Source organism: Macaca mulatta, chromosome 5, assembly GCF_049350105.2.
Source record: "Macaca mulatta isolate MMU2019108-1 chromosome 5, T2T-MMU8v2.0, whole genome shotgun sequence".
Taxonomy (NCBI): domain Eukaryota; kingdom Metazoa; phylum Chordata; class Mammalia; order Primates; family Cercopithecidae; genus Macaca; species Macaca mulatta.
In genome coordinates this window covers 24,535,187-24,549,910 of record NC_133410.1, presented here as the reverse complement: position 1 = coordinate 24,549,910, position 14,724 = coordinate 24,535,187, and positions in this window count along the sequence as shown.

Below are 14,724 nucleotides of genomic sequence, written 5' to 3'. Positions count from 1 at the left end.
TTCTTCTCTTTTGGACGCTGTCTCCTCTCTCCTCCCCTCCCTTCTCCTTCCCTCTCCTTTCTTCCCCTCCCTTCCCCTCCCTTCTTCTCTCCTCTCTTTCTTCTTGCTGTTATTTTGCCTGTTTCCTCATGAGACAGCAGAAATAAATCAGAATGCTACAGTGCAAACAGGTTCTAGAATTACATATATCTGCCTGAGTCCCTGACCAACCTACTTACAGGTCCTAAGTGTTCCGTATCTATCAAATGGGGAGGCTTATGGGATTACTAAAGGGTTTGGAAGAGACAAACGTAATATATACACGCATGCATTGCTTTTTTAAAAATGTGATGGACTCACCAAGAAAAATAATAACAAAGTCTCCCTTATCATCTCCATCCTCATCCTTCTCCCACCCCCAGAAAAAGAGGTTATGCTTTCAATTCAGAAATGTTGCCCCTGGACCCAATTCAAGGACTCTGGATTTTCAGGGCCCTTGATCTCTCAGTCTTTACATAAGACGGTCCCTCGGCCTGGAACTACTTTCTCCTTCCCCTTCTTTATCTGGCTAATTCCTACTGACACATTCAGACTCAAGTGTCTTTTCTTCCTGGAAGCCATCCATTCTCAAGAAATCCTCCTGGCCGGGCGCGGTGGCTCAAGCCTGTAATCCCAGCACTTTCAGAGGCCGAGACGGGCGGATCACGAGGTCAGGAGATCGAGACCATCCTGGCTAACACGGTGAAACCCCGTCTCTACTAAAAAATACAAAAAACTAGCCGGGCGAGGTGGCGGGCGCCTGTAGTCCCAGCTACTCGGGAGGCTGAGGCAGGAGAATGGCGTGAACCCGGGAGGCGGAGCTTGCAGTGAGCTGAGATCCGGCCACTGCACTCCAGCCTGGGCGGCAGAGCGAGACTCCGTCTCAAAAAAAAAAAAAAAAAAAAGAAATCCTCCCCATTCCAGAGTCCCTGAGCTGACCTTTTCCTAATCACACCTGTAAGCCTGAGGACACAGACACATCATTGAGAATTTCTGCTTGGTGGTCCCTTTCTCAACTGTCATTTGATGGAGGACACGAGACCTTCATTAACCACAGTAGCCACAGGTCTAGGAGGGCACTCGTGCAGAGTGGGTGCTGTGGTGAATATCCTAGAGCCCAAAACAGGGCTATGAAATGTTAGAATTCACCCTGAGGTGTTAGTGCTTAAGATTGCCTTTTCCTAGTGACAGTGCTTATAGCAGGATGAAGGAAACGCAACACAGAAAGATAATCCGCTAGTGGTAAAATTTCTGGTACTAGTGGAAGATAGATAAGCACAAAGATGGGGTCTTTGCTAAGGCCCCTGAGATAAGAGACACAACTTCTCCACCTGGAAGGAAACTAAGCAGCCATCAGATTTATTTATTTATTTATTGAATCTCAATAAATAAATTCAATAAATATATTTTGTTTATTCATTTATTTATTGAGACGGAGCCTTGCTCTGTCACCCAGGCTGGAGTGCAGTGCAGCAATCTCGGCTCACTGAAACCTCTACCCTGGGGTTCAATAGATTCTCCAGCCTCAGCCTCCTGAGTAGCTGGAATTACAGGCACACACCACCACACCTGGCTAATTTTTGTATTTTTAGTAGAGACGGGGTTTCGCCATATTGGCCAGGCCTGTCTCCAACTCCTGACTTCAGGTGAACCTCCCGCCTCGCCCTCCCTAAGTGCTGGGATTACAGGTGTGAGCCACCAAGCCTGGCCAGATTTCAGTTATTTTTCAGCTGTGCTTTGTGGATTTCTTAGATTCCTGGAAAGCATGGGGAGTGGGAAGGGCGGTTCGAGATTCCCTTCCCCCAAGTCTAGAAAGGAAACTCTGCTACAATCTGAGCTTGTGTGCAAGATTTTCCATTCTGGGCTTGTGTGCAAGATTTTGTTTGAAGAAAGAGTTCTGTTAATGGAAAAACCAAACTCTGTAAAATATTTTAAAGAGCTTTGTTCTGAGCCAATAGGAGTGACCAAAGCCTGGGAAAAACACAAACCCAAGAAGCCTTGAAAGAGTGGTCCCGAGGCAGTTAGGACACAATTCTGTTTTACACATTTTAGGGAAGTATATGTTATAGAAAAACTCATAAAAAATCAATACATAGAAATTACGGGCCGGGCGCGGTGGCTCAAGCCTGTAATCCCAGCACTTTGGGAGGCCGAGGCGGGCGGATCACAAGGTCAGGAGATCGAGACCACAGTGAAACCCCGTCTCTACTAAAAATACAAAAAATTAGCCGGGCGCGGTGGCGGGCGCCTGTAGTCCTAGCTACTCAGGAGGCTGAGGCAGGAGAATGGCGTGAACCCAGGAGGCGGAGCTTGCAGTGAGCCGAGATTGCGCCACTGCACTCCAGCCTGGGCAACAGCGTGAGACTCCGTCTCAAAAAAAAAAAAAACAGCCAGGCGCGGTGGCTCAAGCCTGTAATCCCAGCACTTTGGGAGGCTGAGACGGGCGGATCACGAGGTCAGGAGATCGAGACCATCCTGGCTAACACGGTGAAACCCCGTCTCTACTAAAAAATACAAAAAACTAGCCGGGCGAGGTGGCGGGCGCCTGTAGTCCCAGCTACTCCGGAGGCTGAGGCAGGAGAATGGCGTAAACCCGGGAGGCAGAGCTTGCAGTGAGCTGAGATCCGGCCACTGCACTCCAGCCTGGGCGACAGAGCCAGACTCAGTCTCAAAAAAAAAAAAAAAAAAGAAAGAAATTAGGTTGGGCACAGTGGCTCACGTCTGTAATCCCAACACTTCGGGAGGCCAAGGCGGGAGGATGACTCGAGCCCAGGAGTCTGAGACCAGCCTGAGCAACATAGTAAGACTTGTCTCTACAAAAAATTTAAAAATAATCAGGTGTGGTGACAAGCATCTATAGTTCCAGCTGCTCAAGAGGCTGAGGCAGGAGGATTGCTTGAGCCCAGAAGGTAGAGGCTGCAGTGAGCCATGATCACACCACTGCACTCCAGCCTGGGCAACAGAGCAAGACCCTATCTCAAAAAAGATAAAAAGAAAAGGAAAAACAAAACCACATGGGGGTTATACACTGGTTTGGCCCAAAAAGTCAGAATATCTCAGGGCTTACAGGTTATATAGATTTTTTTTTTTTTTTTTTTAAATAGAGGCAAGGTCTCACTGTTGCCCAGGCTGGTCTCAAACTCCTGAGATTAAATGATCCTCCTGCCTTGGCCTCCCAAAGTGCTGGGATTACAGATATGAACCACTGCACCCAGCCTAGAAATTCCTTTTTTTTTTTTTTTTTTTTTTGAGATGGAGTCTCACTCTGTCGCCCAGGCTGGAGTGCAGTGGCACAATCTCGGCTCACTGCAAGCTCTGCCTCCTGGGTTCACACCATTCTCCTGCCTCAGCCTCCCAATTAGCTGGGACTACAGGCGCCTGCCACCACGCCTGGCTAATTTTTTGTATTTTTAGTAGAGATGGGGTTTCACCATGTTAGCCAGAATGGTCTGGATCTCCTGACCTCGTGATCCGCCCGCCTCGGCCTCCCAAAGCACTGGGATTACAGGTGTGAGCCACGGTGCCGGGCCGAGAAATTCTTTAATGTGCAATTCGTTGAAGCTTTGTCTAAAAATTTGGAGTCTGTAGAAAGGAATGTTTTAAGTTAACATGAAGAAGTCTCTTGCCTAATGAACTGTGTCAGAATGACCTGTAGCCATGGTAAGAGTGTATGACTTCACTTTTGCCTGGCATGGCCTTAGGTCCTGTTTATAATTTGGTATTTTATCATCATAGTCTGTTTTGTTAATCAGATGATCTCTATTTTAACATAATGTTGATTAATTGCCTACACTCCAAAAGGGAGGGGATGTAACAAAGGCTTGTTTGACCTGCTTTCCTGTCATGACTGGGAATTAAGTTTTTAAGATTTTTTAATTTTTTAAAATTTTTTATTTTTGAGACAGAGTCTTGCTCTTTCGCCCAGGCTGGAATGCAAGTGATGTCATCTGCAACCTCCACCTCCCAGGTTCAAGCGATCCTCCCGCCTCAGCCTCCTGAGTAGCTGGGACTATAGGGTGTGTGCCACCATGCCCAGCTAACTTCTGTATTTTTAGTACAGACAGGGTTTCACCGTGGTGGTCAGGCTGGCCTAGAACTCCTGATCTCAGGTGATCTGCTCACCTTGGCCTCCTAAAGTGCTGGGATTACAGGCATGAGCCACTGAGCCTGGCTGGGTTTTTAAGATTTTCTAAACATTTTTAGAAATGTTTTAGTAGAGGCCAGGCACGGTGGCTCACGCCTGTAATCCCAGCACTTTGGGAGGCCAAGGCGGGTGGATCACGAGGTCAAGAGATCGAGACCATCCTGGCTAACACGGTGAAACCCCATCTCTACTAAAAATACAAAAATTAGCCAGGGGTGGTGGCACGCGTCTTAGTCCCAGCTACTTGGGAGACTGAGGCAGGAGAATCACTTGAACCCAGGAGGTGGAGATTGCAGTGAGCCAAGATGGCTCCATTGCACTCCAGTCTGGGTGACAGAGCGAGACTCGTCTCAAAAAAAAAAAGAAAAGAAAAGAAAAGAAAAAGAAAAAAGAAAAAAAAAGATTTTTCTAGAGTCTTCTTGGCTAAGAGGGGGTCCATTCAGTTGGTGAGGGCTTAGGATTTTATTTCGAGTTTACAGTTCTATTGCACAAAAAAAAAAAAGACGACCTTGTCCAACTCACCCATTTTATAGATGAGTATGCCAGTAGCCCAAAATGACACAGTAGATGCCCAGATCTTTCCATTTTCCCACCAGTGCTTATTTCACTACCTGCATTGGTCTCCAAAGCACACTGCACTCAGCAGGCCGCCCGCGGGCAGGATGGACTCCTAGCATACTCCACACCTCCAGGGCAGTCTTCCGGCCATAGGCCTCCCGGGTCCCTTTCCAAAGTCATCCTCCCTTAAAGAGGAGGGGCAAGCTGATAGGGTAAAACCATCTGATCTTACTATTCTCTTATTTATTTATGTATTTGAGACGAAGTGTCGCTCTGTTGCCCAGGCTGGCGTGCAGCTCACTGAGTAGCTGGGATTACAGGCGCCTGCCATCACACTCAGCTAATTTTTGTAATTTTTAGTACAGATGGGATTTCACCATGTCAGCCAGGCTGGTCTGCAACTCCTGACCTCAAGTGATCTGCCCTCCGTGGCCTCCCAAAGTGCTGGGATTACAGGCGAGAGCCATCACGCCCGGCACTGTTCTCTTTTTTAGATGATGAAACTGGGGCACTGGTTCTGTAGCTCATCCTTAGTGAAACCCGGGTCTTCCTGACTCTGCTATCACGCAAGGCTGAGTGTTCACCAGGTAATGTGGACACTGTGTGTTGAAGGAGCTCAGAGAAGGCTCTGTTTGGGCTGGAGCTGAGGAGGAGAGAGGGAGGGCCAGATGAGGGTTGGGGAGCAGATTCCTAGGCCCATTAAAAGTGAGGGAAAACACCATGGCCTGCCGGGCGCGGTGGCTCACGCCTGTAATCCCAGCACTTTGGGAGGCCGAGGAGGGCGGATCATTTGAGGTCAGGAATTCGAGACCAGCCCTCTGGCCAACATGGTGAAACCCTGACTCTACTGAAAATACAAAAAATTAGCTGGGCGTGGTGGCGGGCACCTATAATCCCAGCTATTCGGAGGCTGAGGCACGAGAATTGCTTGAACCCGGGAGGCAGAGGTTGCAGTGAGCTGAGATCATGCCACTGCACTCCAGCCTGGGCAACAAAGCAAGACTCCATCTCAAAACAAACAAACAAAAAAACACCATGGTCAAGGGTGAGCTTCAGAATTACAGCCGCTGCTTCCTGAGCCTCTGGGAAAAAAAAAATTTCAGTCATCACTGTTTCACTGTTCCTCCTGCTACCACCGTTTGGAATAATTCTCTCTGTAAATGTTAAGGTCCTTCCGGGTGCTGATATCAAATTAAATTTGCCTACTGACACAGGCCTGCCTGCAACAGAGCCAAAGAAGCAACGCAAATAAAAGGCACACAGGGCTCTATCATCCTGGGGGATGTTTTCTTTATTTGTGTCTTCTGGAAACCAGCTGACCGAAGACAATAGTCCTTTAAGGATTTACCAGCAACTGGGACTGTAAATTACCATAGGTGCCTCCTGAAAGCCCAAGACAAAACCCTCCCCAGAGAGAAAATAAACAAGAGCTATTTCTTTTTATGTGAATCCTGACTCTTAAAGTGCCCTTTCCGTCTAATAAGTTTTTTTGCATTTTTCTCCAGGCCTCCAGTTTGTCTGCATTATTGTTAAATGTGAGAAATACAGTCCTGTGAACTGAGCTCAAGTCAGGAGCCAACCGAGGTGTGTGAGACGCGCTCAAAAGAAATAATGGTAACAGCTAGTGCTCCTCTAAATACTTACCTGAGAGAATGTATTTAATGCACAGGAGAACTCCGTGGGGTGGATGCTGTCCTCATAATCCTCATTTTAGGGTGAAGGAGACGGAGGCACAGAGAGGTTGAGCCACTTTGTTCAAAGGCAGAAAGTGTGTGAGAGGCAGAGCGAGCTTCAAACTCAGGCAGTCGGGATCCCAAGCCACAACCTAAACTACCGTGCTCCACAGTCTTTTTTATTATTATTATTATTTTGAGACAGGGTCTCACTCTGTCACCCAGGCTAGAGTGCAGTGGTACGATCATGGCTCACTGCAGCCTCGACCTCCTGGGCTCAAGCCATCCTCCCACCTCATTTTTATTGTTGTTGTTGTTGTTGTTGTTGTTGTTGTTTCTTGAGGTCTCACTATGTCACCCAGGCTGGTCTCAACCTCCTGGGCTCAAGTAATCCGCCTGCCTGGGCCTCCCAAAGTGCTAGGATTACAGGCATGAGCCACTGTGCCCGGTCCGCCCCAGGCTTTTTTTTTTTTTTCTTTTGAAACAGAGCCTTGCTGTGTCACCCATGCTGAAGTACAGTGGTGCGATCTCAGCTCCCTGCAACCTCCGCCTCCTGGGTTCAAGGGATCCTCCCAAGTAAGTAGCTGGGGTTTCAAGAGGTGCACCACCACACCCGGCTAATTTTTGTATTTTTAGTACAGGCAGGGTTTCACCATGTTGGTGAACAGGCTGGTCTCAAACTCCTGACCTCAAGTGATCCGGCCACCTTAGCCTCCCAAAGTGCTGGGATTATAAGTGTGAGCTACTGTGCCCAGTCCACCCCACAGCGTTTAGTGTAACTGCAGGTCAGGGTGCTCCTGCTGGAACAAAACAGAATCCACAAGAAGTGAGATGACTGGGCCTCGGGACCTTGGCCAATTTCATTGAGAAGGGTGAGTAATCATTCCTTTGGACTGGGACCAGTATCGACTGGAAGGCTGACTCTGACATTTACTAGAGGTGTGACCTTGAGCAAGCGGCTTTCTCTCTGAGACTTCCTTTCCTAATGAGTGAAATGGAGGTGTTAGTATCCCCATCTGTGGGGTCCTTGCTGAGGATGAAAGCATGAGCACACTGTAAGCAGTTAGCTGCTGCGAATTCCTCCCCTGTCCTCTTGTGCCCACCCCACTCCTAGCCTTTATTAAACTAAAAGCTGCTTCCTTGAAACCTTCACCTTTTGACACTGCTTAGATCCTATATTCATTTGCTAGGACTGCTGTGACAAAGGACAACAAAGTGGGTGGCTTAAACAACAGAAATGCATCGTCTCAGTCCTGGAGGCTAGAAGTTCAAAATCAAAGTGGTAGCAGGGCCGGTTCCTTCCAAGGACTGTGAAGGAGAATCTGTTCCAGGCCTTTCTCCCAGTTTCTGGTAACCTCAGACACTCTTTGTAGATGACATTCCTTTTCCCTGTGGCTTTGTAGCATCTTTCCTCTATCTTGACTGCCTCATCTGTCTCAGTGTCTGAATTTCCCCCCTTTATGAGGGCACCAGTCAGTAGATTAGGACCCCCTTTAGTGACCTCATCCTAATCATCTGCAAAGACCCTATTTCAAATTAGATCACATTTACAGGCAGTGGGGAGTTAGGACTTCAATATCTCTCTCTCTCTCTCTCTCTCTCTCTCTTTTTTTTTTTTTTTTTTTTTTTTCTGAGACAGGGTTTCATTCTGTTACTCAGGCTGGAGTGCAGTGGCACGATCTTGACTCACTGCAACCACCGACCGACTTCTGGGCTCAAGCGATCCTCCACTTTGGTCTCCTGAGTAGCTGGGACCACAGGCATGTGCCACCACACCTGGCTAATTTTTTGTATTTTTGGTGGAGATGGTGTTTCACCATATTGCTCAGGCTGGTCTCCTGACCTCAAGTGATCCACCTGCCTTGGGCTCCCAAAGTGCTGGGATTATAGGCATGAACCACTGCACCCAGCCCGGGACTTCAACATCTTGTTGGGGGACACAATTTGACCCATAGCATGACTGAAGAATTATGCCCAAGAAGTCGCCTTCCTGCTCCAAACCTCAGTACTTGGAACACCTGGACACAGCCATTATGTCTCCTGTTAGTCTCCCCACCCCGTTTCTGGAGAGATCTTTCTTATGGTTAGATCTCTATAGGATCTCTTTTTAAACGCCAGTCCCAGGGCACAACAGGTTTCCCCATAGGCAGCCCATCCACCAGGCAACATGAGGGATCTACCACTTCCCAGGAATGAAAAATTTTTGTTCAATTAATGCAGGCAATCAAGCTGGTTTCCCCAGCCTATCCATGCAGTTGAATTTTTGAACTTGGGTACAAGAGTTTACATTTAAGGCTAGGTGCAGTGGCTCATGCCTGTAATCCCAGCACTTTGGGAGGCCGAGGCGGGCAGATCACTTGAGCCCAGGAGTTTGAGACCAGTCTGGCCAACATGGCGAAACCCTATCTCTACTAAAAATACAAAAATTAGCTGGGTGTGGTGGCTATGACTGTAATCCCAGCCATGCAGGAGGCTGAGGCAGGAGAATCACTTGAATCCGGGAGGTGGAGGTTGCAGTGAGCCAAGATCGCGCCACTGCACTCCAGCCTGGGCAGCAGAGAGAGACCTTGTCTCAAAAAAAAAAAAAAAAAAAAAAAAAGAAAGAAAAAAAAGAAAGAAAGAAAGAGTTTACATTTAAAATTGGTTGGTTAGAATAGAATCTAATGATCCCAAAAAGTTTTTGTTTTGTTTTGCTTTGTTATTGTTTCTGTTTTTTAATTGAGACAGAGTCTTGCTCTGTTGCCCAGGTTGGAATGCAATGGCGCGAACTTGGCTTCCCAGATCCTCCGCCTCCTGGGTTCAAGCGATTCTTGTGCCTCAACTTCCCAAGTAGCTGGGATTACAGGAGCCTGCCACCATGCCCAGCTAATTTTTTGTATTTTCAGTAGAGACCTGGTTTCGCCATGTTGGCCAGGCTGGTCTCGAACTCTTGACCTCAGGTGATCCACCCGCCTCGGCCTCCCAAAGTGCCGGAATTATAGGCGTGAGCCACCACAACCAGCCTCAAAGAGTTTTAAATCTGCATTTCATCATCTGCTATGTCCCCCATCCCTCTCAATGTTGTTTCATCTGAGGGTGGCATCAGTATACCTTTCCTGCCCTCCTCTTATTGTGACCAAGCGAGTTACAGAGAAATGTCACACTTTGAGACAAATTAAAGAGGCCTTTATTAGCCGGCAACCGAGAGGCAGCTAACGCTCAAACTTCTCTCAGTCCCGAGGAAGGGGCTAGTTTTGTTTTTATACTGTGGTCTAAATAGAGGAGGGGGTTTTTAGCTGAAGTAATTTTTACAGAAGCAGAACTGGCAAAAAGTTAAAAAATTAATTGGTTACAAATGCAGTTACAAAAAAAAAAAAAACAGTTCCAGGTGCAGGGGCTTAAACTATCACAAAGAGATAAATGCAGGGGGTTTGGGTGCCATCCACCATGCGCGTCCCCAGGAGCAGATGGTGCAGCTTGCCTCAATATCTTTTCAGTTGGTGCATTCCTGAATGTGCTTTGAGTCAGTTTACACTAGTTATGCCATAAGGGAGAGAGGTGAAAGGGGGCTGCAAATAAAGAAACTAAAATGGAGTCTGTTCGGCTCTCTCTCTGCTAGGATAGAGTCACTCAGTTTAAAACAAGGTAGGGTATCACACTCTTTAAGTCATCAAGAAGAATATTGGGAGTATGCAACCCCACAAAGAGGGTGACATCTCTGCAATGGGACAAAAAACCTTTTATTCTTTTTATATAGAAAGCACAGATATGCATACAGTCCATAAACAGATTGATGGTATATCATCTGTGGTGTTAAAATTTCATAAGGGAGGTGGGTATTCAGGAAAAACAATAAGGGTCCTCAGGGGAATGATAATTTTTTAAAGTTTGAGAAACAGTAATCTGGAGGATAAAGCTCTGGACCAGTATCACATGAGTCTGCTGGACATCTCCCCAGAGCTGCCGAACCCCTCAAATGACATGGCTCTAGCTGCAGCAGGGCCTTCGGCTCCATCAGGGCCAGCTGACCATTTTCAGATAGGTAGGGATGCAGGAAAGTTTTCTTTTGTTTTGTTTTGTTTTGTTTTTTTGAGATGGAGTCTTGCTCTATCGCCCAGGCTGCAATGTGGTGGCAAAATCTTGGTTCACTGCAACCTGTGCTTCCTGGGTTTAAGCAATTATCGTGCCTCAGCCTCCCAGGTAGCTGGGACTACAGGTGCCCACCACCCACACCTGGCTAATTTTTGTATTTTTAGTAGAGACGAGGTTTCACCACGTTGGCCAGGCTGGCAGAAATGTTTTCATAAACACTAAGACGTTGTGCAACAATGCCTCCAACAACCAAGAGGGCACAGCGATCAACGATCAATTCACTCGAGCTCTAAATGGGCATTAAATCATTATCAATTCATGCACGCATTCATTGATTCGACAAATTTGAGTGTTCTAGGAGCTGGGGGTACAACAATGAACAAAATAGATTTTTTTAAAAGGTTCCCACTTTCATGGAGCTTACAGTCTAGAAAAGGTTGAGATTTGGGGAAGACAGAAAATAAACAAAAACTAAATTGTATTGTCAGATGGAGATGAAGTGCCAGTAAGGGAAAAAAAGCCTCTTAAAAGCTGTGGTCTGCAGGGTTTTTAGGGAGGTAAGACCATTCTGTATGACATAGTAGTGACAGATACATGTCATATTGCATTTGTCAAGACCCACAGAGCCAAGCAACATAAAAAGTGAAACCTCATGTAAACTATGAGCTGTAGTTAATAATGTATCAGTATTGGTCCATTAAGTGTAACAAATGTACCACATTAATGGAAGATGTTAATAATGGAAGAAACCGTTAGGAGCTGCAGGGGAGATGGGGAGGGTATGTTGAACTCTGTACTATCTGCTCAATTATTCTGTAAATCTAATACTGTACTACATAAATAAAGCCTAGTAATTTTTTTAATGCTATAGTCTGAGCCCATGCAAAAAAAAAAAAAAAAAAAAAAAAAAAAAAAACAGAAAAGAAAGGGCACTACTGGTATGTTTGGAATCAGAAAATTTGGCAAGAAGAGAGTTGAAAGGGGTATGTGTATGGGCGAAACTGACTTTGGCCAGGTGAAATGAATCCGTGTGCCAATAGGAGTCAGGTGAAATAGTGCAACTAGGAAGAAACAAGAGGAAATTGATTCCAAAAGATGCTGTGGAACAATGAGAGCAGAAGAGCTCACAGAAGCAGCACATAGCAGTTTTGAAAAGAGCTTTAATAATAAAATATAGCAGCCACAACTACACAAGGAGGAGAAAAGAAAGAAGTCAAGCTGTGATCAATTTTAAAGGGAAGTTCTGTGCTAGAAACAGGGGCGATGGTAATCAATGCACATAGCAGAATTTAGGAATTAGGAGTGGAGAGGAAATTACATGCAATTTTTACCCTTCTCCCAGACACGATTTCTAGCTTATAATTAATTAGAATTAGTTTTCTGAGTCTTCCCAGCTATACCGAACTGTGAGAAATAATAATGAAGAAAAGGAACATTTCATTATACCTAGATTAATTCATCACAGGTGTCTAAACAGCTGACAAATTTTTCATTGCAGGGACTTGAAAGGCCACACACTTGCAATAACAGAAGACTTGTGAGGAAAGGAATCAGACCTATGGGTAAGCTAAAGGCAGGAGTGACTTTATCAATCCATAAGCAGCACAAGTGAACATTAAGTCTCTATGCCCTATGTATCCCAGAAAAGCCCTAGGGACTGTCAGTTACGTAAGAGGGGCACAACCCTGCCCCTGCCCTCAGGGGGATTATAGTCTTATTGGAAAGACTAGACTTGCTCACCTGAAATACAGAGAATAAAGGTGAATAAAATAGTGTTTCACTGAACAGATAGAAGAGAGTGAGTGCTATGGACTGCAGGTGTGTGTCCCCTGCAAATTTGTATGTTAAAGCCCTAGTCCCCACTGTGTTCCGTATTTGGAGCTGAGGCCTTTGGGAGGTAATTAATGTCAGGTGAGGGAAGAGGGTGAGTGCCCTCATGATGGGATTAGTGCCTTTGTAAGGAGATAAAGGGACTAGTGCATGCTCTTTCTCTCTCTGTCTCTCTGTCTCTCTCTCTCTCTCTCTGCCATGTTAGGATACAGCAAGGTGTCTTTCTGCAAACTAAGAAGAGAAACTTCTCCAGGAACCCCAACAGTTGGCACCTTGATCTTGGACTTTTCAGTCTTCAGAACTGTGAGGAAATGTCTGTTGTTAAAACCACCCAGTCCATGGTGTTTTTGCTGCAGCAGCCGAAACTATAGCTCAAAATAAAAAGGGAGGTCAGATTATGTGGGCTAAACTATGGTTCTACTTTCTCTCCAACAAGAGAAAGTGCACAAAGAATAGAGACTTCAGGAGGTGAGGACTACTGCAGCGACTATGGTCCTTTGGTCGAGGAACCCAACGACAACATTGAGATAGAGACACCAACCAGATCAGCAGTTCTCAAATGAGAGAGGCAACCTCACATCACCCCCAACCCCAATATACTTCTGCTCTCCCTGCCATTAGCCAAGTCTTCCCTTCTGCCCAGAGAGCCCTCAGCCTTCTCTGTGCTCTACACAACCTTTGAAACCAAGTTCAAGTTCCAACTCTTTGGCAAAGCCTAACATTGATCTCATCTTTCTCAGAATTCCATCAATACACATGATGTATACCATTTGCTTACTATCCTCATATGAAACGTGGTGTGACAGGCAGCAATGAATTTGCAGTAATATCTGGATTCCATTGGAGAGTCACTTCTCACTAGCTATGTTAACCTGAGTGGATTATTTAGCATTCCCAAGCCTCAGTTTCCTGATTTACAAAATGGGAAAAATGAGAGGATTCAAAGCCTCTATCCTGAGGACAAAGAGCAATGGGAACTCGCATATATTAGTGGTTGGGTGTAAATTGATCCAAGCCCTTTGAAAACCATTTGCTAGTGTCTCCTAAAGTTAAATCTATGCCTATTCTATGAGCTAGCAATTCCACTCCTAGATGTATAACCAATAGTAATAAGCACTTAAGGCTGGGCGCGGTGGCTCACACCTGTAATCCCAGCATTTTGGGAGGCCAAGGCAGGCGGATCACCTGAGGTCGGGAGTTCGAGACCAGACTGACCAACATGGAGAAACCCAGTCTCTACTAAAAATACAAAATTAGCCAGGCGTGGTGGCACATACCTGTAATCCCAGTTACTCAGGAGGCTGAAGCAGGAGAATCGCTTGAACTTGGGAGGTGGAGGTTGTGGTGAGCTGAGATTGCGCCACTGAACTTCAGCCTGGGCAACAAGAGCAAGACTCTGTCTCAAAAAAAAAAAGAAAAAAGAAAGAAATGAATGCTTAACGAAGGTGCCAAGAACATACACTGGGGAAAGGACAGTCTCTTCAAGATACGGTGCTGGGAAAACTGGATATTCATATACAGAAGAATGAAACTAGACCCCTATCTCTCACCATATGCAAAAATCAAATCAAAATATATTAAAATGGATCAAAGACTTAAACCTAAGACCTCAAACTATGAAACTACTACAAGAAAACATTGGGCACATCAAGTTAAAAAGCTTATGCTCAGTAAAGGAAACAATCAACAAAGTGAAGAGACAACCCACAAAATGGGAGAAAATATTTGCAAACCACCCATCTGACAAGGAACCAGAATATATAAGAAGCAATGCTATAGGAAAATATCTGATTTTAAAAAAATTTAAAAATTGAAAAATTAAAAAAAAATTAAAAATCTAATTTAAAAAATCTAATTTAAAAATGGGCAAAAGATCTGAACAGACGTTTCTGAAAAGAAGTCATACAAATGGCAAACAGGCATATGAAAAAATGCTCAACATCATTGATCATCAGATAAATGCAAATCAAAACTACAATGAGATACCGTCTCCAGTTAAAATGGCTTTTATGCAAAAGACAGGCAGTAACAAGTACTGGCGAGGATGTGGAGAAAGGGGAACCCTTGTACACTATTGGTGGGAATGTCAGTTAGTACAACCACTATAGAGAACAGTTTGCAGGTTCCTCAAAAAACTAAAACTAGAACTACCTTATAATCCAGCAATCTCACTGCTAGGTATGTACCAAAGAGTAAGAAAATAAGTATATCGAAGAGATACCTGCACTCCCATGTTTATTGCAGCACTGTTCACAACAGGCAAGATTTGGAAGCAATCTAAGTGTCCATCAATAAACAGGTGGATAAAGAAAATGTGGTATGCATACACAAATGAGTACTATTCAACCATATGAAAGAATGATGTCCTGTCATTTGCAACAACATGGATGGAACTGAAGGTCATTACGTTAAGTGAAATAAACCAGACAA